The sequence below is a fragment of the Falco biarmicus genome, chromosome 3 (genome assembly GCF_023638135.1).
Source record: "Falco biarmicus isolate bFalBia1 chromosome 3, bFalBia1.pri, whole genome shotgun sequence".
Classification (NCBI taxonomy): domain Eukaryota; kingdom Metazoa; phylum Chordata; class Aves; order Falconiformes; family Falconidae; genus Falco; species Falco biarmicus.
In genome coordinates this window covers 93,896,716-93,920,542 of record NC_079290.1, presented here as the reverse complement: position 1 = coordinate 93,920,542, position 23,827 = coordinate 93,896,716, and the positions used below count along the sequence as shown (strand labels likewise).

The 23,827-nt window shown below is 42.6% G+C and overlaps 1 long non-coding RNA gene across 1 annotated transcript; it reads left to right on the top strand.

Moving 5' to 3' along the window:
• The first annotated feature begins 4,644 nt into the window (after positions 1-4,644).
• LOC130146316 (uncharacterized) lies at positions 4,645-23,435 on the top strand. The gene is made up of 4 exons (XR_008820856.1): positions 4,645-4,711; positions 16,910-18,920; positions 20,018-21,433; positions 23,246-23,435. It is a non-coding gene; the product is annotated as an uncharacterized LOC130146316 (long non-coding RNA).
• Positions 23,436-23,827: the final 392 nt, after the last annotated feature.

Genomic DNA, 23,827 nt, shown 5'->3' with positions numbered 1-23,827 from the left:
ATTTTTGAAGGGCACAAACATGTGACCTAGTTTTCACTGCCTTTTGGTGAAGTGTGTCTGACTGATATTTCTAAGTTCATAATACTTTTTTCCATTAAATAATGGTCCAAATTGTGTTACAGAAAATCCCTTTTCCTGATGCTGCTTGTACACCTACCTGGTGGAAAACTTTCTGTTGTAGTGTTTAGGTGGCAAATTGAAATGTTTCACAGAAACATGTATTGGCTTCATTGACATTTTCATTTCAGACGTATATATTCCATTCATTTATGCAAAAGTCAAAAATATAATGATTTTATCCGAACAGTCATTTTGGGCATTATAAAAAGCATTCAAATGAAATATTTATAGAGAATTCTGTTTCATGAAATATTCGGAAGATTTGACTTTGAAAAGCTGTTTTAAAAGGTTTGTTGTTTGTTGGTTGGGGTTTTTTTTCTTGAATCAAATCTAGTTGTTGGTATCTTGGAATTTATTGAACGATGGAAAATTCATCTTTTAATTGCTATATTTGTAATGAGGAAATTTCCCATCTTTTTTTCATAAGAGTAATAGTGCTCCCTCCAGCTAAGTGACTGAATTCTACTCTGCAGCTTTAAGGCTGTAAGAAGTATTAATTGAATGTGATATTCTTCTTTGCTTCTTGACCTGCGATTACACGTAGTCAAACAGCAGTGTTGTTTTGCCCTGGAGTTGAATGCATTTGAATTCCAGACTAAATGAGTCATCCTACATGGTGACATAGAAATGTTTGTATTCTATAGGTGTTAATAATACTGATATACTAAAATGCAGAGCTGTGTAATTATGTACATTTATCCTTCACCGTTAAATACCTAATTGCTACTCAGTCTGAAACCTGCTAGTTCTTTCAAGAATCCCTGAATATCCAGAGCAAGATCTAGAAATGGAAGTGTAATACTGCTGAAAAGCAGTGATTACCAGCATTACAACATGCTGTATAACTTTTGTTTCTCACTAGCAGATTCTGAAATTAAGACCTGTTTTAGCTCGGTTTTGGTGATCTTTCTCTGATTATCTCCCTCTTGCTGCTGCTAAGATCTGTAGAGTTGGTACAAGCAGCAAGTCAGAGAAATCATCCCAGTAGAACAGAAGTGATGCTCTAAAAAACTCGCTTAAACTCGCTTAGCTTAGTTCTTCCAGTTACATATCTGGAATGTGCATATAAGTTGGGGTGTAGCTTAAAAGCTTTGCTGCCAATTGTTTGGGGTGCCCTTTCTCATGGGTTGTACTCCTGCTGAGAAACAGGATCAGCTACCATAAACTGATCATCTGTAATGTTTTTCCTGAGATTCTTGGTCTTGAGGACCACTACTGGCCTGATGTGATGACAGCCGCCTGGCCCTCTACATTGTGCTACGAGAACAGGAGACACAGTGAGTTACCCTTTGGTGGGAAGGTACCACTGAAGAAAATCCCACTGTGAAAAAACCCTGAGGACCGATGCTTGCTGCAACTCCAGGCAGTGTGGCTGAAGGGATTTGAAAGCTCTCAGCAGCTCTCAGATTCCTGAGAGTTTTTGTGCTTTTTTCATCATGAAGAACAGTTTTGTCGTTTTCAGAGGATGACCTGCGTGCAAACAGATGCCACAAATGGGCAAATATTTGCCTGTGACCTTCCTAGCTAAACCTCAGGCTGGGCTTCTGCCTGTGCTTCTGAAATGGACTAAACTGGAAGGAGAGCCAAAGGACTCTGCTTCTCTTCCTGATTTTTATCTTCTTCCGCTGGTTTTGTCAAATGAAGATCTTTCACACAGGTTGCACTGCCTTGCTGCACCTCGGTGTAGCAGGAAGACCAAGACAGGTTTCAGATGTAAGCTGCTGCTCATATTGTGCCTTGCTCTCCTCAGCACTCTGAGGAGTAGCTCAAAAAAACCCCAAGAATGTCTGTGGCTTCATCCACATGAGAACCTGTGTTGTGTTGACAAGCTGATGGGATCACACGCAGCCCCCAGCAGGAAACACCTCACCCTTCTAGGTCTAGTCTGGTGGGATCCCATCGCTCTCATGCATGTGCCCAGGCTCTTCCCTTTGCTTTACTGTTGCCTTCCACAGCACACCAGTAAGGAGCTGAGGGTGGCCTTTCTTTCGTCCACTTTATGAGTGGCAGCATGATTTTACTAACAATGAGGTATAGCAACTCAGCCTAGCACTAGTTCTTTACTTCAGTACTTATTTTTCCCCTGCCAGTATGGATAGTGTGATAACATATTTTGGTGGTCTGCCATACAGGCTCTTTTCCGTGTTTGCTGAGCGGACTAGGCATTTATTGATTTGTTTGGGGTTTGTCACAACAACTGGGGAGAAATGTTTTGAACTCTATTTTGGACAATGCCTACCTGAAAAGCTGTACAAATTGTCAAGGCGAATTAAGAGACCTGAAATAAATTTTAAGTCTGTTATCAGGATATATCCTAGACTGAAGGAACATCCATTTAGATCGACTTGTGAAATCAGGAGAAGAGATTGAATTCTTTTGCGTTTATAAGTATGAATCGCTGTCAATAAAGATATGCAGCCTCTGACTTGTCTGTGTATTCCTTAGGTTGGACTCAGAAGGAAGGACATACAGGAAAAATGAGACTATAGCTGTGGGCATCAGTAAAGTCTTCAAGATTCCCATTTACATGTCTGGTAAGAATAGGACTTCTAATGATAATGAGCAGAGAGAAGAATTGAGGTGAGGAGGAAAGTATGTATGAAACTATTAAGGAGAAACAGGCTTGAGAAAAGGTGCATGTGTTGCTTTACAAAGGAGACAATCTTTTCACTGAATGAAGACATTTTTTTCGTTGTTTTCAAGATTGGGGTGGGGAAACTAGAGATCAATCTAGATTTATCTCTTTTTATTAATGTTGTGTTTCTGTAAGAATATGAGATTTCTTTCTGTATTACTTGGAAAATTATCAAGAAAGGATTCCCTGCATGCAGAAAACACTTCACAAACTCAAGGTTGACTTGGCAAGGAGAGAGAATCAACTGGTGCTGTAATGACTTCCTGATTCTGAAAAAAAATTGGAAGGGCATGGTGAACAAAGAAATACATGTTCATAGATCCAAGGTGTCCTTGAGGAAAACAAGGCTTCTAAGGCTTAGAAAGATAAAGCAGCAAGCTCTGAGACTCACGGGGGCAGAAATTAATGGCAAACAGGAAAAGAATTAAAAGGCTTCAATCGTTAGTAGTTTCAAAGGAACCATTTCCTTTGTTTTCCTTGCCTTAAATGGAGGCTGATGTGGATCCTGGAGAACGAGGCTTAACCTTGATGCAGAGTCTGAAAAGAAGTTTGAAAGAAACATTTGTGGCTGTTGACCCCAATGATAACCTACCACTGAGCATGGTGTTGGACAAAGCTGATGTCAGCCCTGCAGACCAGTGCCAAATATGCCCTTCTGGTTTTCACAGCCTCCTGGTGGCACCAGAAGTCACCATCCCCATCACTCAGCTTGAAAGTGATAATGGAGAGGAGAGGACATCTGGGCTTCCAAAGGAGTGAAGCTCTCAATCCGTCAGTTAGCATCTGTCTTTCACATCTTTATTATTTGTGCTCTGAGCGTAGCACTGATGAACTGTAGCCATCTGAATGTTCAGCTTCTCATCTTAGAGCTTGCTGCCTGATCTCCCAGTCTCTGTAAGGTGATACATTTCCCCCCTCCCCAGCGTGCCTGAATACAGTAGGATGAACAGCCCTCTGGAGCTGTCTCTCTCCATTTACTGCAGAGAAAGCACAGACAGCTGATTTGATTTAGGCTATATCAAATTCCTAGCTGGCTGTGGTGAGAGAAGTATCTAAGCCTGCTTCACAGGGTCTAGGTCTGAGTATGACAAAGAAAGAAAACAAAGAGCAAGGGCTACCATTAAGGTGGATGAGAAGCTAAGTGGAAATGAAGATGACAAATCCTTACCACAGGCTCTGTAAGGTGAAATGTGATGTGCGGTGTGACTGGATGAATGGCACTTGCTGTGATACCATTGCCTGCTGAAACCTGGCTGCCCCAGAGGACGGGTACAACTGGTGCAAGAGTTACTCAAGGGGCTAGCAGAGGATGATAGGAATGGCTACCACATCTCATTCCCTGGTGTCACTGGCTGTGGTGAACTCCAGGATGGATCTCTGAGAGAAGAGGCAGTTGTGGACAGAGGAGACAGGTTTGTGCTGAGCAGGTGGGTGGACAGGATGAGAGATGGCAGAGGGAGGAAGTATCCAGTGAAGTCAGGGAAAGAAAAGGGTCCAACCTTCCTGAAGAAGTCTTCTTCCAGTAGGGAAGTTTAAGCATGTCCAGCTGAGGGGAACCATATTTGTGTCTTGTCATTTATGTCACCTCAAAGTGACCTCATGAAAGGGAAAGACAAGATACCAAAGACATTTTCAGAATGATGTGATGTTGAGATCTGGGTCATTGGGCTGAAGTCCAAAGAGCTGAGTAGCCCAGGAGAAAGCAGGGGGTCTCTGACTTCAGGTTCCTGCTGTCTTCATAAGGGTTGCAATATGGAAAGAGGACAGTACTTCTCCCTGCGAGAAGCAAAATTTGACTAGCCAAATACCTTAATGCCCTGTTAATTTCTGTCCATTTTTTTTTGCCTGTGACCTCTTCAGAAAGTTACCACCTGGTGCCATTTCATTCACTTTCTTTCTGTGGAGATGGAAGATGTGCAAAGCATGTTGAAGAATACATGCATTCCAGAGATCCAGGTAACACTTGTGAATTTCTTGATAATTTTTTCTATTTCTGAACATATATACTTTTGCAACCATTGTACAAATTGAAGAAGTGTCTGTAACTCTCAACCAGGGAGGTGGGATAGCCACAAGGTTTTCAGAGAGTTCACATCATATTGAAATTGGCTACTGGGAGGCTATGTTGGGGACGCCTAGTAGTTTCCATTCTAATTTAGAAACAGCCTCTCAGTATATCTGATTACTCTGGTCCTAAGCTATTACCTTGGACCAGAACAGAGGTGGCTAGTGATCCAACATCAGCTGCATCTACGTAAGTGGAAAAAGTAGAGGAGGGTGGTTTGGGCATAGTAATCCCTGAATGTTAATGAAAAGAGAAACATATTTGGCACCATTACAAGTCAGGCACTCTGAGGGTTTCAAAATTGTGTCCTTTTTTTATAACAATAATAAATTTGTCAGTTATGTGGGAAAACATTGTGAAAAATGAATGTCTTTTACTGCGTTCAGAGCCGTTACTCCAAATCCAGCAAAATAATGGCCAATAAAACTTTGAGCTGGGAGGCTGAGTTCTGCATTGCTAAAGCCTTCATTATGTGTGGTTTTAGAAAATGTACATATGTGCCAGAGTGTCTCATTGTTCTTTTGCTGTTTTATTATTTTGTCAGTATGAAGTGGCTCTGATTCCAGCTATGAAATGCAAGTTTAGCTTCTATTGATCCTGCTGTCTGTGTACAGGTCCTTAGCAGCTTTGCAGGATGCTGTTAAAAGCAGTTAGGTTTTATTTGCAGCCAAACCATACTGTAGTCTGTTCCTGATCGAAACAAGTCTTACTGCATCTTACTGCAAATGTATTTGATTAAATTTGGGGTTTTTTCATAGTAGAGGGTTGTAATTGAGATCCTCTTTTTTTTTTTTTTTTTAATGCTTAGAGGGAATCAAGAGCCAACCTACACAGACATCCCAAGGCAGAGAGTGTGACTTTGCGGTTCCCAGGATTGCGCTGTTAAATGGCAGTGCCTGCTGTGGGCCCATAGCATAGCATCCATAGTCTGACCAGACTACTCTTGTCTTTATAGCATAGGCCAGATTCTTCACTAGGTGTTAGGCTGGAACTCACCGTTGGATTATCCATTGCAGCTTCTAGGATAATGCAGGTTTCCTTTACATCTTTGACAAATCTAGTAACCCCTTGTTTGGGAAAAGTTTCTGTTTGGTCAGGCTACAATAAAACTAGGAGCTCTTCTATAAGCAGGTTCGATTTCCAGCATTCAGTGAAAGTACGCCATCTCATGAGAAGTTAGCATCTGAATCTGTAGGTACCTCACATTACCAGTCCACTTGTTGGTTCTCTAGACATTACAAATCCAATTCCCAACACCACCACTTCCCATGTACCAGTTTGGTTTTTCCTAACTGGTACACAGTTTGAAAAATTATATATATATGCTGGTACCCTTAATCAGATTCCTGGATGAATGGCATTACAGATAGAATGACTTCAAACAACATTGAAATACTGCAGCCTTTAGGGTGGGATACGCAAGGTCTTTCTGTAGCACGACCAATGCTAGGCTAAGAAAAACCTAACACCTAAGGCTGGAACAAAGCCAATAGATAAGAGCATATGCTTGCATGAAAACCCTATCCAGACAATTCACAGGGTATTTTAAAATAGAAGAATGATGTGGTACCTGAGAAAGGAGTGAAGAGATGTTGGTTTAGTGTAAACCAGGCAATGTTCTGGCAATGCCAAGGGTCTTATGAAAGACTATGAGGACTATGTACTAGTGCAGTATGATTGATATATGTCATCAGATCCAAACTGAACTCCTTGAGGGACTATGCCGTGTTTTCCTAGCCTAAATGGACAAACACCTGATGAAATTATGCTTATAAACAGCTTGGAGCCTTTGCAGGGGAGACTGGGTGCAAAGCACAAAAAGACCTTACCATTTACAGCACTTTGCTGGCAGAGGGTGGCAGGAGAGTTGGACATGGGCTAGGTCGTGCCATGCTCTGCTCCAGAGGACACCTTTCTGGGAGGGCAGCAACGTGTTGGTTGAGGGTCCCCTCCTTGGGTAAGGAAAGCTCAGTGCTTCTGCCAGAGGATAAGATGATGGAAATTGTTATTCGCCACTACCCCTTTCCTATCTCTGATGCCTTTTCTGGAATACGTAGTTTTAACACAGTACTATCACTGTCCGTCTGGGGCTGTGTAATGGGTGTGCTGTACCAAAAGGGTGTAGGGAGATTTGCTGTTGCCCTGGCAGGTTACAGCATAGATGTACCACTAGGAAAACTCTCCCTGAAGTCAGCCCACCAGATTGTTGCCGGTCATACACATTTGGAGAAATGCCATAGTCTTCAGTACTGTCCCTTGGACTGCATACAGGCAGTGGTGGGGGATCAGACCCTTCTTTTTATTGAAGGAGTCAGAGGTAATTGCAGTTAGAGGATTTTACAGGAAAGAACTGAAATCAGAGGATTACTTTTCTTTTAGAGACAGACATTAAGGTTTTGAATTTGTTATATCTGGCTTTCAGATGCAGTCAGGTTTACTATGGTTAATTTTAAAGAGCTAAAATACAAACCAAAATCACCTAAAACCAGAACCAACTTTCATGCTTTCCCAGCCAGTGTGTTTGTAAACAATACACTATTACAAAACATACTTCTAATCGTATGTTACTGTTTTCCCTGTGAGGATGAGCAAACATTTGCACCCATGGGGAGCAGCATTCCACTAAATACTTGGACATAAGCTGCAAACTGCAGAAAGAGGTCCAGATGGTTCCCTGACATCCACGTGTGTTTGATAACCCAGTGCTTTTTCTCCTCCATGGCCGGGGGAGCTCCTTCCTTAGTCTACTGCCCTTTTCTCCTAGTGCTGGCCAGCAGACTACAAACCACTGTGTGTTTGTCAAAACTCTTGGAAGTCCTCTCATTGCCAAACATCATCGTCTCTCCTTGCCCCCTCATCCCCATACTCCTTTCTGAGGACAAACACAGGTGTTTAAAGGGCTTCAGTTGCCTGCTACTGTGGCTTGCCACATTGCACATTCCTGCTCAGGAAACAGCATCTGTAGAAGAGTGCCACTGGAGTCCTGTCAGATGTTTTTGGCAATGAAGCAAAGGGGAAGGATCAGTTTAATGATGGGAGGTTTAAAGCTTCTATGCTGGTCTCCAAAGTCTCTCCAGGGCCAGAGCACTTGAACTGGAGTGTTACGTGGGTGGGTAGGTTTGGGTCTGCACCAAGGACTGAGTGGTGGGAAGGTGTGGGGGATCTCAGCTCAGGACGTGCATCCTCTGTAGGTCACTTTGGGTGCATTATTTTCTGATGGGAGGTGAAACGTTCAGCCCTTCTCCTTTTCTCTTTTTGGAATTGCTTTGCCCACTGCTAATTTACATCTCAGGCATAAAATAAATCTTTGTTTTCAAATGAAAAATGTAAAACTTCATTCTGGAGGCAATAAAAAATGGAAAAACTATTATAATATACAGAACAATATTTGAATGTTTTGTAAGTTTTGTAACAGAAAAATATGTCTGCAGATCTGTATGTCATTGCAGAGATTAGTCTACAGGGATTTGATCCATCAAACAGAACAATATAATGACTTTTGATCTTTGCTGAAGTGGTGAGAGAATGGAAATAAGAGAAAAAGAAGGAAAGCAGCACAGAAGGTAGAAGTTGTGGAAAATACACCAGGAATTTCTGGAACATTTTATACTTTAAAAATATGCACATGTGGGTTGTGAACTGCTTCATAATTGCTATAGGACCTGTCCCAAAAAGTCTGTCAAAAATGTCAGGGGGCCAAAGCACTCATTTCTTCTTAGACCAGACTCTGACAGCAAAGCCAAGCCAACAGAAAGGTTCACAGGAGTGTTTTATGGACACAGTGGCCACGCGGTGCAGAGCACTGGTGCCATAGGTGTCATTCACGTGTGTCCAGGTATGGTTCAAATGTCCAAAGATTGCCTAAGGCTGGAAATGGCAATGACACATTTTGTGCCAGAGCAGGTATTACCTGTATGTCAGGTACTACAACTAACTTGATAGAAATGCAGTCTTCTGCCCAGATCCAGCCCAGATCAAACCTGTCCTGCCAAGCAGTCTGCTGATGGAGAGACCCAGAGCCTGCAGCTGTGAAACCCTGGTGATGGACTCAGTTTTAGTCCTCCCCGTATCAAATATCCCAGTTTTGTGTCCTGTACAACAGGTGGTACAATAGGAAGACAGAGCTGATGGTTCCCTATCTGTCACCTGAAAGTTTTTTTCCCAAAGGTAAGCTTCCTGCCTTTGTTATGGCCAAACTACACTGCAGAGAAAGGATTTATTAAAACACAAACCAAAAAGAAGCGGGGTGGGGTAACTTTCTTTTGAAATAGTGCAATTAGGATGTGTTATGATTGAACTCTGTCATGGAAAATTAGCCCTGAAGAGGACACTGAGAGATCATTACACTGTCTTTCCTTCTGAAGGCAACTGGAATTATATCAACATCATCCCTGACAGATGTGTGTCTTACTCCTCCTTAAAGGTATCCGGAGATGGAGGCTTGAAGTTGGGGCCTTAAAGATTAAATAAGCATTAACAAGCTATAGCAATGAGCCGCTGTGATTACTAGAATTAAGCCTGTGTTCTAAGGAACTGGAAAAAATTATTCATAATTTAAAAATATCAGTGTGTAGGCTAATTAGCCAAGCCACAAAGGTAATTCAAAATTCAGCTCTGGAGAAAGGTGAGACAGTAAATATCCTGGTCTTGCTGCTTCCCCCACCCCACCCCCTTTTCAAAACTGAGCTTGCTCTCTTGTCTGTTATGATACTAATTTGACTAAAGATATGTAAACATCATAATACCTTTTGGTAGTGGGGAAGGAGGGAGGAACGCAGTCAGAACTGAAGGCATTCAGCCTGGTTTTAACTGTGAGTTACCTTCTGCCTTCATTTCACATGGGGTGGAGGTGAGCAGGTGGTGTGTGGTAAGGCAGAAACTAGTGAAGACTCTCCAACTTCTTAGCTGCCTTGCCTCAGGAGCCACTAAGCTCCCCTCTATGGGTTTGCAAAAACTGCTGCTGAAAATCTGTATTTATTACTAACTTGAGTTTCTCTGGTTTAAACATCTCACCAAGTGGGTATTTTTGTCTCTTTTGTGCTTACTATGGCCTTCTTTTTAGCATCCTTTATCTCCAGAATTGCTGAGGGATGTAGGGGGAAAATTATCTGTGAACTGTAGTCTTGACTTCAGAATTGGGTCATGAGTTACTGTCTGAGAATTTGGTCCTTAAAACTAAACTGTCAGCAGGAATCACTGAAGTTGCTGGGAAATACACTGTTAAAAATTTCAGCTTGTTTCTACCCGCACAACTTCTTACCAAGCTCTGTGGGGATTTGATTCCAAGTCCAGTCCAGCCAATGGAGACCACTGTTTGTACTTCAGCAAGGCTGGGATTTGGACATAACTTAGGCTTGCTTTACAGCACGGGCTTAATTCTGTCACATACCTTCATCTCTCTGATATTTTGCTCCCGAGCCAATGTAGTTAAGGCTACAGGGTTTTGAGCTGAGTGCATCCTTTACAGATATAAATCCGTTTTCTAAAATGGGAAAAAAGAGAAGTATATTGTGACTGACAGCTCAATCTGAGCTTTGCATCTAAGCAAAACCCCAGTCCACATGCGAGGCAGGAAGTGAATTGCAGAGCTTCAGAAATAGCACAGAAACCTACATTCTGCTTGCAAATGCACCGTTCATAGCTCCCACAGGGGCTGTAGCTCAGCCCCCTGCAACAAAAGCAGCAATTCGGGTGTGGAAGAACACATAAAAAGCTATGTTATGATATACACTCGCAATAAGGCTGCCTTACAGCAGGTAGGAAATCTTCTAATTGCTTGGAGTATGTGTTGGAAGGTTGCCTTTAATGCAGAGAGTTTGCATGGAAATGGAACCAAGTGCAGCAGAGCAAGACTTTGAAGGTTCAGTCCGGTTCCATGAAGCTGCAGTAAGGTCAGGCTTGGTGCACGCTGAGGGGAAGTGAGCCAAAATCCAGCACTTTTGGCTGAGCACAGGAAGAGAGACCTAGCATTTATAGCTAATGAGAGGTGTCAAAGCAGCTCTAGGCAGGCTGGGCTCCATCCAGCAGAGTCTGCTTTGCTTTGGTTTTGTCTTTCTTACAAACTGAACTGTGTTTAAAGTACAGTGGGTCTGTGGGGTGAAATCTGACTCTTTTAAAATGACCCAGAAAAGAGGTTCAGCTGACCCTGCATGCTTTTTCCCAGCTCCCAGGGCTTTCTCTTCCTTTCTTTGCAGAATCCTGTCATTTCTAAGGCATCATGTGGGCAAGAATACACACGTATATGATACACATAAATGCATGCCTGCAGATTACTCTGGTAGTGGTGGCATCTCAGTGTGGGACAGGGCATGGAAAGGGCCAAGGTGAAAGCAAACTAGCTGTCACATCCTGCCCTCCCTACACCAGTGCATGGTTAGGGTCACGAGCTGGATTGTGCCCTGCATGGTCTGGGGAGGGAACTGGCGTGACACAGTGACGTGCTGGCTGCAGCGGTGGGGGGCCTGCTGGCATCGTGTGGGTGAGCACAAACACAGAGACCCTGTTCAGCCACTGCGCAGGATCCAGGTAGTCCCCAAAATGTCATCCTAGGGTGCAGTTTATCCACATGCTTGTGTCGTTCGTGTCCGATGCATTACCTCTAGGGATCAGTGGGAAGGCAAGGTCCAAGTTCCCTCACCAGGCTGTTGACACTGGGAAAGGATTGGAAGGATGGTAGGAAGCCATGCTCTAATTCCACCAGTGCAGCACGGGTTGGAGTTTTGGTACCTCTGATGCAGTTTGCTGCATCAACAGGCTGCTGAACCTACCAGCATCTATCCAGGGCGTGGCAAGACCATGGAGGGTTGATTGCTTTTTTAGAAGAAAATGAGTTTCTAGTGCTTACTGAGAACCTGCAGATGAAATCCTAAAGATCTTGATATTTCTAGAGAAGCAATGAGAAACAAAAGACATAGGCACATTCAGGCTGTGGTATTGTGTCATCATGGGTAACGCAATTCATAGTAAATGCGTCTGTGTGTAAATAAATACATACACATTTGTTAAGCAGTTTCTCTGCTTATGATTCTAGGAGATTTTCTTATTTAAATGAAGAAAATATATGGTTTCATATCACCTATACTTGCAATCCCATTGTAAAATAAAAGTTAGTGCATCTCAAGAACTATCTGAATCTGGTTTATTCGGATACACCAAACACATTTGGTTGCAATGATGGAAATTATAAAACCTTTTGGAATGTCATCTTTGATTTGCCTGAATGGAAAATAAACAAACCCCTTGTTTGTTCCCACCTCAAAGAACAATAATCTGGAAATTGTTTAAAATGCTGGAAAGCACCCATAGGAGATACAAAATGGAGAAACAGAATCGTCAACTTTCCCGAATGATTAATCCTAGACTTTAAACTAGACAAACAAAATTTCATCTTGAACAACAATTTTCAGAAAATCACGACGAAATGAAAGGACAGCCTTCCATTGGCCCAATTGAGTTTATTTCCACCTATACTGCATGGTATGCTTTTCTGTGATTAATCCCATGGGAGAACTCAACCTGAAGCAGGTTATGGGAAAGCAGCCTAACGAAAGTAGTTTTGCAACTTTAAAAACACAGCCATTCCCAGGACACTCAGCTTTGCTATTCAGAGTGAAGGGGACAAGTGCAGGATGCAACGGCAGAGCTATAGGTCTGGGGGGCTGGTGCTAGCACCTTTACTTTGGTAGAGCCATGCAAAGATAATGTATGCAGCCCAAACTAGAAATGGGAATAACTTGCCATCAGCCGTTTCCATCAGTAGGAGGTTTGTACTTCTTTTCTTACTGTGCACAACACTTTTTCTCTGCCAGCAGCTCCATTGATCAAGGCATAAATGAAGGTAGGGAGCTGACATTTGCTGTCCTCTCAGCAGAGAAAGGAACGCTGGCTCTGCAACCTCATGAATGAAGGGGAAAAATGAAATTGCCTTGGTCCCCTTCTGCAGAGCAGTCATTAACTTCGCTAACAGGGAAGGAGGTAGCTTCTTTTAAACCCCATGTCTGGGGGATTACACATGCAACTACTCTTAATGTCAGTATTGATGTTTCTGAGGAAGTATGTATCCTCCTGGAAACGTAACCCAGGTGAGCAGAGGTTCGAACAGTGCAGATTTATCCCAAGGGGATGGAGAAGAGCAGGGATTGCAAAATAAAGGCCAAAACCCGCCCTGTTTATGATAAAGAAGTATCCACATGTTTTCATTTGTAAACGTGAATTTCAAGGAATAGATATATATAACGTTCAGTGCAAAAAATTAAAAGGCTATTCAGCAATGTTTTAATATAGCACCTTAAGAAAATGACACTTTCCAGAGCCAGTCATGACTTTAAGCCAGATCATGGCAAAAAATATTAAGGGAAGAATCACCACAGCAACAATCACATTGCTCCCCTTCTGCAAGAGAAATGGAAAAATACCCAAACTTTGCCAACCTGAATAAATTATCCGCATTATCAGAACTGTAAGGAAAGCTGTATGCAATCAGTGTGTGTGCGCACATGTGTTAACCGGATTGCAGCCTGTTAAATACGTATGTCAAAGGGGACAGCTCTGAAAATATGCTCAAGAGAAAAAAAATTACCATAGTTGTACTTTAATTGGTCAGCAGGTACCATGCATGGTATGGTGCTCGCTGCAGTGCTGGGGGAGTCTGGTCCAGCTGCTGGGCTGGGCTCTCCTGCCTGTGGTGGCCTGGAGGTGGGATGGAGGATATGGGTGCTCTCAGGGTCTTGCTTCAGTGTGATGCTGTAAAGTGGCTAGTTTTCTCACCCCCATTTGGGAGCACGGACACGCTATTACTCCAGCCTGGCAGTTGTTTTTACGTGTGCTGTGTGGTTTGCTTTGCCAAAGAAAATCGTCTTGTTAACCAGGGAGGGAAGAACAGGGGTGGAAGGGTTGGGGCCAGGGGCAATATTGTTACTGCTTAACTTTAAGCACCTTGTGCAGGAGGCTGCACTGGAAATCTCTTACCAGGCTGCCCGTATGGTCAGTGAAGGGAGGCTGGCTTCTAGAGGCAGCCCAAAGAAAGAACATGTCTTAGAACAGTGGTGATGTTTTCAAGATATTTGACAAATTCAGGATGCATCAAAGAGTCCAGAATATTGTTAGGGATGCCCAAAACCACGTGGCTTTCGAGCACAGGAAGACAAGGTTAAGCTTGGAGTGCAAAGGCAATGTGTTCCCATTCCTGCTTCTCTTGCCATTAGGAAGAGTGCTTGTTTAGCGTTTTGTTGGTCCAGTACTAAACCCTGGATTGTTGGCTGGCCAGCAGGCTGCCATCATTTTCTGGCTTGGATTTCTAGCTAGAAACATCCCTCAGTTTTTCTGGGATTATGCATTTTAAATAAATGGTGTGTGATCAGTCTGCATCTTTATACTTTCCAGGCTCACAGATGTTTTGCAAAGGAGGTGCGTGCTCCTGCTAAACAAGTTTAATCCTACTGATAACAGACTTGCTTTTCTTTCTGTTCTTTTATGTAAGCCAGTGTAGACTTGGACTCGGCTAGATGAGCTAAGTAATGCCAGTGGTATCCTGGCCCTATCTGGAGTATCTGCGGAGTGGTGGGTCCAGCATGCACTGTATTGGTGATGCAGACTGCATCCCAGTAATCACCCACACCTGATGGTAACATGGCTGGAGAATGGTTAAGGTGGCTGCTGTCAGAAGCGTTTGGAGCTTTCTCCTGACTTGCAGTACATGCTGTTCAGAGCCCTCAGGTGCCAGTGGCAGAGGGGTACATGAGCAAGCAGGAGGTTTCAGTTTGATCACAGCTGCAGAGCCTCTCCGGCTTTCATTGCCATTACCTCCAGCTTGTTGTAAAGAGCAGTTTATGGCAAAAATGGTATTCTGCTTTTCATTTTTTAAAGGGTAGACTTAAAATTTTGCCTGCCAATTCATAACAACCCTATGGGCCCATCCACCCTTTGCTTTCTCTTCTGTCCTTTGATATTTGCCACCTTGCTATGCCCACTGTGGCTCCAAGGCTGGCAGCCTGCTAAACTACAGAGCTTTGCCACATGGCATGTGCTTTTGGGCAGGCTTTTGTGCTGGCTGGTAGTTGCACTGAACAATTGCAGTGGGGAAAAGCTAACAGTGGCAGCTGGAGTTAATGAATCCTACATCAAGCAGGAACAGGGACAGGAAACCCAGAGCTCAGGGGAGTTCCATGGAGGTCTACTGCAATCTTGATGTGTGAGTGAGTAGACAAGATAAAAGCACATCTGGATGGGCTAAGGCATACATATATGCTAGATTTTTTTTTTGCATTATATTTAATATAGTGCTTGTGCATTAAGGCTTTTTTCCTATCTCTTTTTAAGGTTCGTTTGTTTTTCTGGGTAAGGAAAGATATGAGTGGTGTGTATGGTTAGATGAATGTCTACTATGATTCTGTTATTGTGTGCTGGACCTTTAAAAATAAAGTGTTCCCCAGGCTGTAGTCTAGGAGGGATTGCTATGCATCAATGCAAGATGGCCCTTAGAGTGAGTTACATGCTTGTTTTTCTCTTGTGCAGTTGTTATGTCTCTCCTTGCTTGTTTGATTTAATTTGAAACAAAAGCTACTCTGGTCGTTGGCAATTTTGATGTAGATGTTCAGGAAATGGAACAGGATTAGGTCAGTTGAAAACATCACTGAGGAAATCCTACAAGAACAACACATTGCTTCATCCACCATCCCATCAAAGCCAGGTCTGGTCAGGATATCTCCTCTGTACTGCCCCAACCTACCTGTTAGGAGGACAGATTCTGAACTAGATGATAATCCATGCTGATTTTCCTTGTCCTTCAAACTCACTCCCCACAAACTAAACTCCGTATATTATAACCAGAACCTGGTCTAGAAAGCTGAACAGATTTCTAGCTGCAAAACTTGTACCTGGGCTCCTGATAATGAGATAATGTCTAAGAAGCCACCAATTTCCTTCATTCAGATCTATTGGATGAAAGTCCCAAGTATCGGGGATGTATCTAGACCAGCTGTGGGTCAGATGCTTCTTCTGCACACTTTTGTTGCAGAATCAGCTTGCTTGCGTTACAGTTTGGGAATAAGACACTCAGAAGCCTCTAAGCTGAACTCGGCCTCACAGCGTGCCTTCCTGGGGGGCTATTTTATTCTCTTTGTTGTACCTTCCTGTCAAATGTGATGGGAAATCAATGATGAATAGGAGGTCCCTGATCTCCATGGATACTTGTCCCTGCTTGCTGTCAAAATCTGAGTTGGCTGTTTATTTTCTCGTATTTTACGTATGACTAATTTACTTAGGGAGGGGAGGGGAAAGGAGGTTATTTGGGGTTGAAGTAAAAAACGAGAGAAAGGATATTTGGCAGTGGTTCCCAACTGGAGCTGCTGGGAGGCCTCCAGAAGCTTGTCCCATACCTGCATCCCCTGAGCTTGTTGTCAGCTCTTGTGCTTTGTTCTGTGCTCGCAGCGGGGTCTCCGGGGAACACAGCTGCTGCAGCTGCTTGTAGACCAAAAGGTGACCTTTTGAGCAGCTGAGGACTGATGCATTATTTAGTGCATTCCTGGCTAAAATGGAAATGAAATGATTTCGTGAGAAGAATGATTTGTTTGTCCTTTCACTCGGATGCACCCCTGTGCACCACACTCCTCGTGGTTTCTTCTGGGTAAAGCTTTTGCTGAGACAGGTATTGCACCTTGAAAAACACTGTTAACTAGAAAGACCCTACTAGCCAAATGTAATAAACTTCAGTTTATAGGTACTAAGTTTGCAAAAACCAGCTTCTATTTAAATAACATGTAGGAGTGAAAGCTTCCTGATGAAGTGTATGTCTCTCCACTACCAGCTGATACTGGTAAGCATCATAACCAGCTGTTATTTCAACCTGAAGTATTTTACTTCTTTCAATTAATCAAGAGTCTCTTGAAAGGTGCCATAGCAAGACATTCATTACGGGGTTGTTTCATGAACAGAATATTTGTCATTCACATGGAGTCTTCAGCACTGCCTCCCAGTGACCTGTGATAGCCAGGAACTTAGGCACTCTCCGTATCTGTTGGGCAGAGAAGGGGAGGAAGATAGGAACAATTTTTCACCGTGTCCAGCTTTAAATTTCCTATGTGGTCTTCCAGACATAAGAAGAAGAACCTGAGGCTGGAGCCTACCTCTCCTGCTGACTGTGAATGAAAAATGCAGTATACTCTGCTGCAAGTCCATCTGCTCTTGAACTTCATAAATACCTTCGAAAAGATCTTTCTGACAGTGTTTTCCAACACCATTTATGAAAGCTTGAAAGCGGTATTATTCACATGTTTCAGATAAGAGAGCTGAATTGTCAAGGTGGCAACTGATTTGAGAATGGCCAGTTTTCTCCAAGAGAGGAGCACATGGAGGGATCTGGAGGAAGGTCCAGTGCTTACCAGGGATTTCACTGAACTCAACAAGCTCCGAAACATAGGAGTGAGAAGAAATCTGCACAAAGGAAGAGGTGCCCAGTGGAGTATGCTATCTCATTGGAGAGCACAGTAGTAAAAATTCTCCATAAAATTGTAGCTATTTGCTTCTGTAGGATTTTGTTTATTAGTAAAAGATTAGATGGTGTAAGGCAAATAAACAGGGAGTCCATAAATGACTACAAGTGTTTCAGTTGCTTCTTTGGCATTGTCTTAATTGTTACAACAAAGAATGCAAGATGACAAAAAATGACCACCTTTCTGCTCAGAAGATAAGGTGCCTTTAAAAAGAAAGGAATGAAACCCAGCTCTATCATTTATTTCTAGCATCCCAGTTAATTAAAATGGACATGACTGGAGAAGCACAAACACCTGAGCAGTTCTTGAGACATTTCTTTGGCATGTTCTTACTGACTTCAAGCCCCTACTGCCAACCACAGTGTTTGCTCATCCTGTTGCAGCACCCTTCAAACCAGCCTTCCCCGAAGGATGCAGCAGACATGGTCTGGGAGAAGAGTTGAGCACAAGCTGGCAAGCATTCGCTGCAGGGACTTCTAAGTGCTGTGGGATTTAGTCAAACAGCAAAGTACAAGCTTCTACTATGACTCATCTGGTGTAAAACTAGTGCTAAGTATTGTACATAATTAAGACAACATTATTACAGTGAGATAGCACTTCTTTTTTTGGCATGGTTAAAGTCTTGAAAAGGTGTAACGTTTTCAGCCTTCAGAGCTGTGAAGAAGATGAAGAGTTCTGATGGGAGTTCATTCTAAAAGATGGCTACAGTGAGTTTAAATCATAATTTGCGCTATCCCTGAAGCTCTGCATGTGTGTTTCAGTTTCCTTCATGAAAGGCTGTGGTTTTTGTGAGAATAAACACAACCTCAAGGTGGTATTCATTAGATGACCTGCAACAACGGCCTCCCAAGACATTCCAAGGATTTGCCGGGTTTAATGCCCACAAATCATCTTTTTACTTTTGAGCCACGTTTCTTAAAAAGGTACTACTGGTATTTCAAGTAACAGACGCAAAAGTTATATTTACCGTTGAATGCAATAGCAAATGTTGGCAACAGTAGTGTCAGAGACCTATAGATCCAACATTTGAGCACCAACAGTCAGCAGGTATGGAATGGCAGTATTAGTCAGACAGTGGCCCTACCTATGGGAAAAGTTGAACAAGTAGGTCATTGCAATTTGCCTTCTTGCCCCAACTTTTTCTTTCAGTGGTCCACAAATCACCTTTGCCTTTTATGAACGCGTATATTCTTGATTAAAGTTTATTTTGGTATAATGCAAACAAACTCAGCTTATTGGTTGCTCAAAAGCCATTTATTCAGCTTACTTGCTTCTCATTAGCCTTAACTACTCTTCATGGTGCTGTGATATTTTTTCTGTTCATTGATTAGCTGACTTGCAAGCAAGAGGTGGGAAACCAGACTGCAAGATGGTGACATGGACCATTGTAAGGGACAGGACTTTGAATGACATTTCCGTCTGTGTAGTACAGTGGATGCCTTTGAAGCATGTTTATGCTCTTTCTTGAAAATACATTGGCCACTTCTTCAACCTAACGTTACCATAACTTTTCTTATTGTTTTCTAACATGCTGCTTGTACCCCATTTTCATGCATATCTCCAAAGAATTATCCAAGTTACAGGGACTACAAACTTTCAGGAGGAATCCCAGGTAAGCAAGGGCACTTGGGTGGAAACATCTGAGTCACAGCCAGTAAGCCCCATCTTTCTGTATGAGTTGAACAAACTATAATTTTTTACAAGTCTGAAGATTAAGAATTCTGAGGGCCTTTCTGAGAAAATGATCCTTTAATATAAAAGATAGATCAATTCCCATTTTGCTTGCACTGCTGTTTTCTGGATGAGTTTCCAATCTGTTAGTGAAATAGTAAATGCGCCCCCAGCAACCAACCATTGATGCTTTGAAAGGAAATCAAAAGTGGTGTAAGGCTGTTGAAGAAAATAGCTCGAAAGCAAAAGAGTGAAAAATCATACCATTCCTCTGATAGCTGCAAAAGTTTGTGGCGATTATAGCTGAGAGAGAGATGGGCCAGAGAGAGATCAAGGAGTCAAGAAGACACCTGCCTGCAGAGCTTTGTCCTGGCATGCCTTTTTGCAGGTTCAAGCCTAAAACTTTGTAGTGGTTGGTCTGTTAGAGGCACACAACCAGAAGTGGAATTGCAGGAGAGGATGGATAAGACTCAAATGGAGAGGGCACCTGTTGACTGCAGTTATTACCTTGGACTTTGTACAGCTTTGACAGGATTTACACAGCTTCTGGACATGAGAGAAATACTGTGCATGCCTATCCTTCGTAATGTGGGGGTTTGACATTAGCTGAGCAGCCAGGGACCTTGCTGTGGGTGCGTGCTGGAGTTGCCCTCCTGATGCAGCATCTCTCAGCTGATCTGACTTATCTTTACTCCAGCCATGGGCTCCCTATGAGTACAAAGGGAAAAGTATTTGTATTCCGCTGTGCACATTGACAGTTTTGTGGATGCAGTGCAGTATTATAGAAAAAGACAGGTATACGGAGCATTTAGAAAGCATTAATTTCTTCTTACGTTCTCCCTTTTTGAACCATGCTGCAAAAGGGTATAGTGGGAATAGCAAAGGAAAGAACTTGCAGACTTCACAAAAAGTAAAGCCTGCAGCTTGTGCTGGATGGGTATATTTGGCACACATCTGTGATTATGAAATGACTTTTAAATTGCTTTTGAACTTCATCTGGATAATGATTCATCCTTTCAATTTCCTTTCTCCCTCCAGAATATCCACCATCAACAACCCAACCAGTTGTGAAGTTTTACAATCCACATTTGAACCTACTTCTCAAAATGTTGCACACTTCCTTAAATAAGCAATTACTCAGCTCATTTGCACAAAGATAAGGTCAATCTTGGGACAGAAAGATGGATCAACAGCCTGCTTTGGCAACCACCTTTGAAACGAGTCAAGAAGCAGTTGCACTAGAGACTTGTTAAACTGCAACATCGTGTTGCAGAAATGCAACATCAACAGGCAGCTTCAGTATTTCTGTACAAACAGATATTGTACAGCCTTGATTTGGTTGAGCTGAGCCCATTACAGGATTTAGGCATATGCCTAAAGATGGAATTACTTACATGACTGAAGTTAAGACGTGCTTAAGTGTTTTGTTGTGTATGGGCCTACACACTACATCTGTGTTTGTATTAAGAGGAAAAGCTGTTCTACAAGACATTTGGGCATTTTAAAATGTATTTTTGTTCTTAACTGGAACAGGAAGTTTTACACTGAAATGAAATTTAGGAAATCTTTAGTTCCAGAAATCTCGTAATTGAGCGTACTTGAAACACTGTGTGTCAGTAATATTGAAACGCTTAGTGACATTAAGATTGAAACATTGCATGTCCACATATGTTACTAAATTAATTAGAACCAACTGTCAACTAAGCATGCTGGGATTGCCTGGGCTGTGTATTACCACCCCCTGGATGCAGGAAGAGCCCTGGTCTGATCTAGCTTCTTGGCTGAGGTGCAATGCTCCGTGTGAACACTGTTGTCCAGCTTAGCACTAAAACAAGGATATTCATCTGTGTGTGATGTAGAGCTGGATGCACTAAACCCTGCTCATCCCAAATGGCTTTGTGTAGGGACAGCTCAAGTGTCTTGTACCAGGTCTTTGACACTAACGCTTCAGGGACACAGGGAACAGACCCTGTGCTTGTGCTTGGAGGTGGATTGGGTCTTCCTTGGCTTAGCCATTCTGGCCTGGATGTCTCCAGGATGACTCCGTGCTGTCCAGAAGCCATGGTAGTTTGAGCACAGCAGAAGTGGATGACCGTCCTTTGCATCTGATGCTGTACGTGACAAGGAATTGCCTCTGGAGTTGAGGGCTGCAGCTCTTCAGCAGCCAGTCTGGGTGCAGGGCTGAGCGGCAGCTGCTCAAACTCAGGCTGATCTTGTTCCCTTCCCTGAGCTCTCCAAACCTGTCCTGCTATAGACATCCCAGTACCTAGAGACTGCAGCCTGGCTGCAACCTTAAAAGTTGAAATGACTGAATCAAAGCCAAGCATGTTTTGGTAACTTCTTACTGACTGTTTTGCTATAATCAATTGTCATGTTCTTGAAAATGTTTCAGTGTGGTGGAATCGGCATTCACTATAAGGAGACTGATGCATTGGGAAAAATTCAAGCAGTTCTGTGAGTATATAGCAAGAATAATAGACGAAGTCTTACCAGACTGAATATCTTATTTGCTTTTCTTGTTGCTAGATACAAAGGCTGTTCAAAAGGGAGCAGGTATCTGTCAATAGTCTCTGAAAGGGGATCATACAAATCATGTTTCCCCTGCTTTTCAAGTTACAGTTCCTCTTCTCAGCCTCATTGCCTGATGGCCCAAGTAGGGCTGATCCCTCGGCCAAGAGCTTCTCTTTGGGTATCTGGTGTTAAGAAGATAAAGTGGTACCAAAGTGGTTGCTTTAGAAAAGTTTCTTTCTTTGGCCTAAACATATGGCACGTGGTGAAATTTATTCAGATAAATGTTTTATATAAAATGTTTTTTCCTGCTTAAGCCTCTGTGTAGTTATGGCTTTGCTTTGATGTCCTGTCCTTTTCTTTTGGGGTTGAAACTAAAACCTAAGGTCCACAGCCTTTGTGTCGGTCAGCTGGCCACAGCACAGAAGTTGCCGAATAGCATTTTTGAGAGGTGTTCTTTCATCCTTTAAGGCCTCAGCTCCAGCAAAACATAGACCAGTAGACTTGGCTGGAGCCTGTGAATATTGTCTCTTATGAAAGACCCCTTTGCCCTGGCTTGGCTTCTCTCTTACTCTTTCTGTAAGAAACTAGGGCACCCCTTAGTACCCAACCAACTGAATGTTTTGGATTCAGATATTGGTAAGAGTAGGATTGAGGACCTGGATTGTATGTTTATAACAGACAATATGATGATTTTCTTGTTTTGCTGCACTTACTACATGTACAGTTATATTTCTGTCTGAGGAAGCAAAACGCCTTCACAGATGAGTACAAAAAGATGCATGTGTTTTCCCAAGCCTGAACTCATGAGCTTGTATGTACTGTAATCTGAGACTTATTACATAATTGGCAGTGGCAGCCACATATTCTAAGAGAAAAAAAGTGTATTGAACTGTATGCTGTGTATCACTGATAATGATTTGCAGCAGTGTGTTCCATAAAAGTAAAGGATAATTTAGCACTTGAAAGCCAGGCCTCAAAACCAAAATAAAATCCTTTTCTTTTTCTGTGCCTAGGCTAGATTCATCTCGCCTTACTGTAGACATCGGCAGTGTAGACACATATGGTAGGACCCATCACCCCAAGCTCCCTTTGCAGTCAACACAGGGAACAGGCACTTTTAGGCCATGATTCATCTGACCTATTTACATGTCTGCTGTAGGAGGAGATGAATCACTGCCTAGACTAGATCTGTGCGGAGGATAAAGGGAGCCTAAGATGAGATGGCCAGCTCAGATGTAGGTGCTTATACAGATCTGGAATTTGAATTTAGACTTGCCGTTTGCAACAACAATTTTCCAGAGAAGAGTTAAATTTCCTAAGCCACATTTTCCTAGCAGAATGTGTGTATGAATATATATATATATATATATATATATATATATATGGGTTTTTTTCTTTTTGCAACAGAAACATTTGCAACAATATATTATATATTTTGAAAACTGGCCTATATCCCCTTCTCCAAATGTTCCACCATCTGAAGAGCTGCCATTTTATCTCTCTCTGCCTCTGCCCCTCTTTCACACATACAGACATGTACGCATGCCATGTTTCAGAGTTGGGCCTTCTGAATTTTCAGCATTAACTCAAAATATATTCCTCTGTGTATGGTAGCTAGAGCTGTTACGCACAGACAAATACATTAACTGGATCCGGTTTTAAAAAAAAACTAAAGCAAAATACGCAAACTAAACTACCAAATGAACATTTCTGAAATTTACTTTTGTTTAAAAATAACACTTTTTATTCTGCTAGAATCTGCTCTACTCTGCCTGGAGCCTTGGTGAGGCAGGGCACTGTAGGAAGAGGAACATGAACATCTGGGAGACAAGTACTGATGCAGAGAAAGGAAGAAGACAGACCTGATCATCTAAGAAAGGGTTCAAGTTCCCGAGTGAAGCTCTAAGAAGGCAAGAGAGAGGTAATGTTGTAGTATTATTATATGTGGAAGATCAGGGTTGAAAGAGTCTGGTTTATGGGGAGTGAGGATGAGTCCTTGCAGGTACACTTATGTACATGCAGTAGTATAATGTCCCAGTGCATCTGAACACCCATCTAGCCTGCAAATGGCATGAGGGTAATATTTTAAAAAAGGAAGAAAAGAAGTCACCCTGTTGCAGAGCTTTACAATGCTCGGCTGCTGCTGCTGAGTGCTTGGTGTAACTACAGTAGTGGTAGGCAAAACATCCCTCCCATCTAGCTGCTGGCACACAGCACAGCAACCCGTTTATGTGAGCACCTGGTTGATCAGTTTGCTTGTGACAGATCTTGGCATGCCCTTTCCTCTGGCTGTAAAGCTTTACTGACTCTTGTGTCTTGCAGGATATTTTTTTCCCC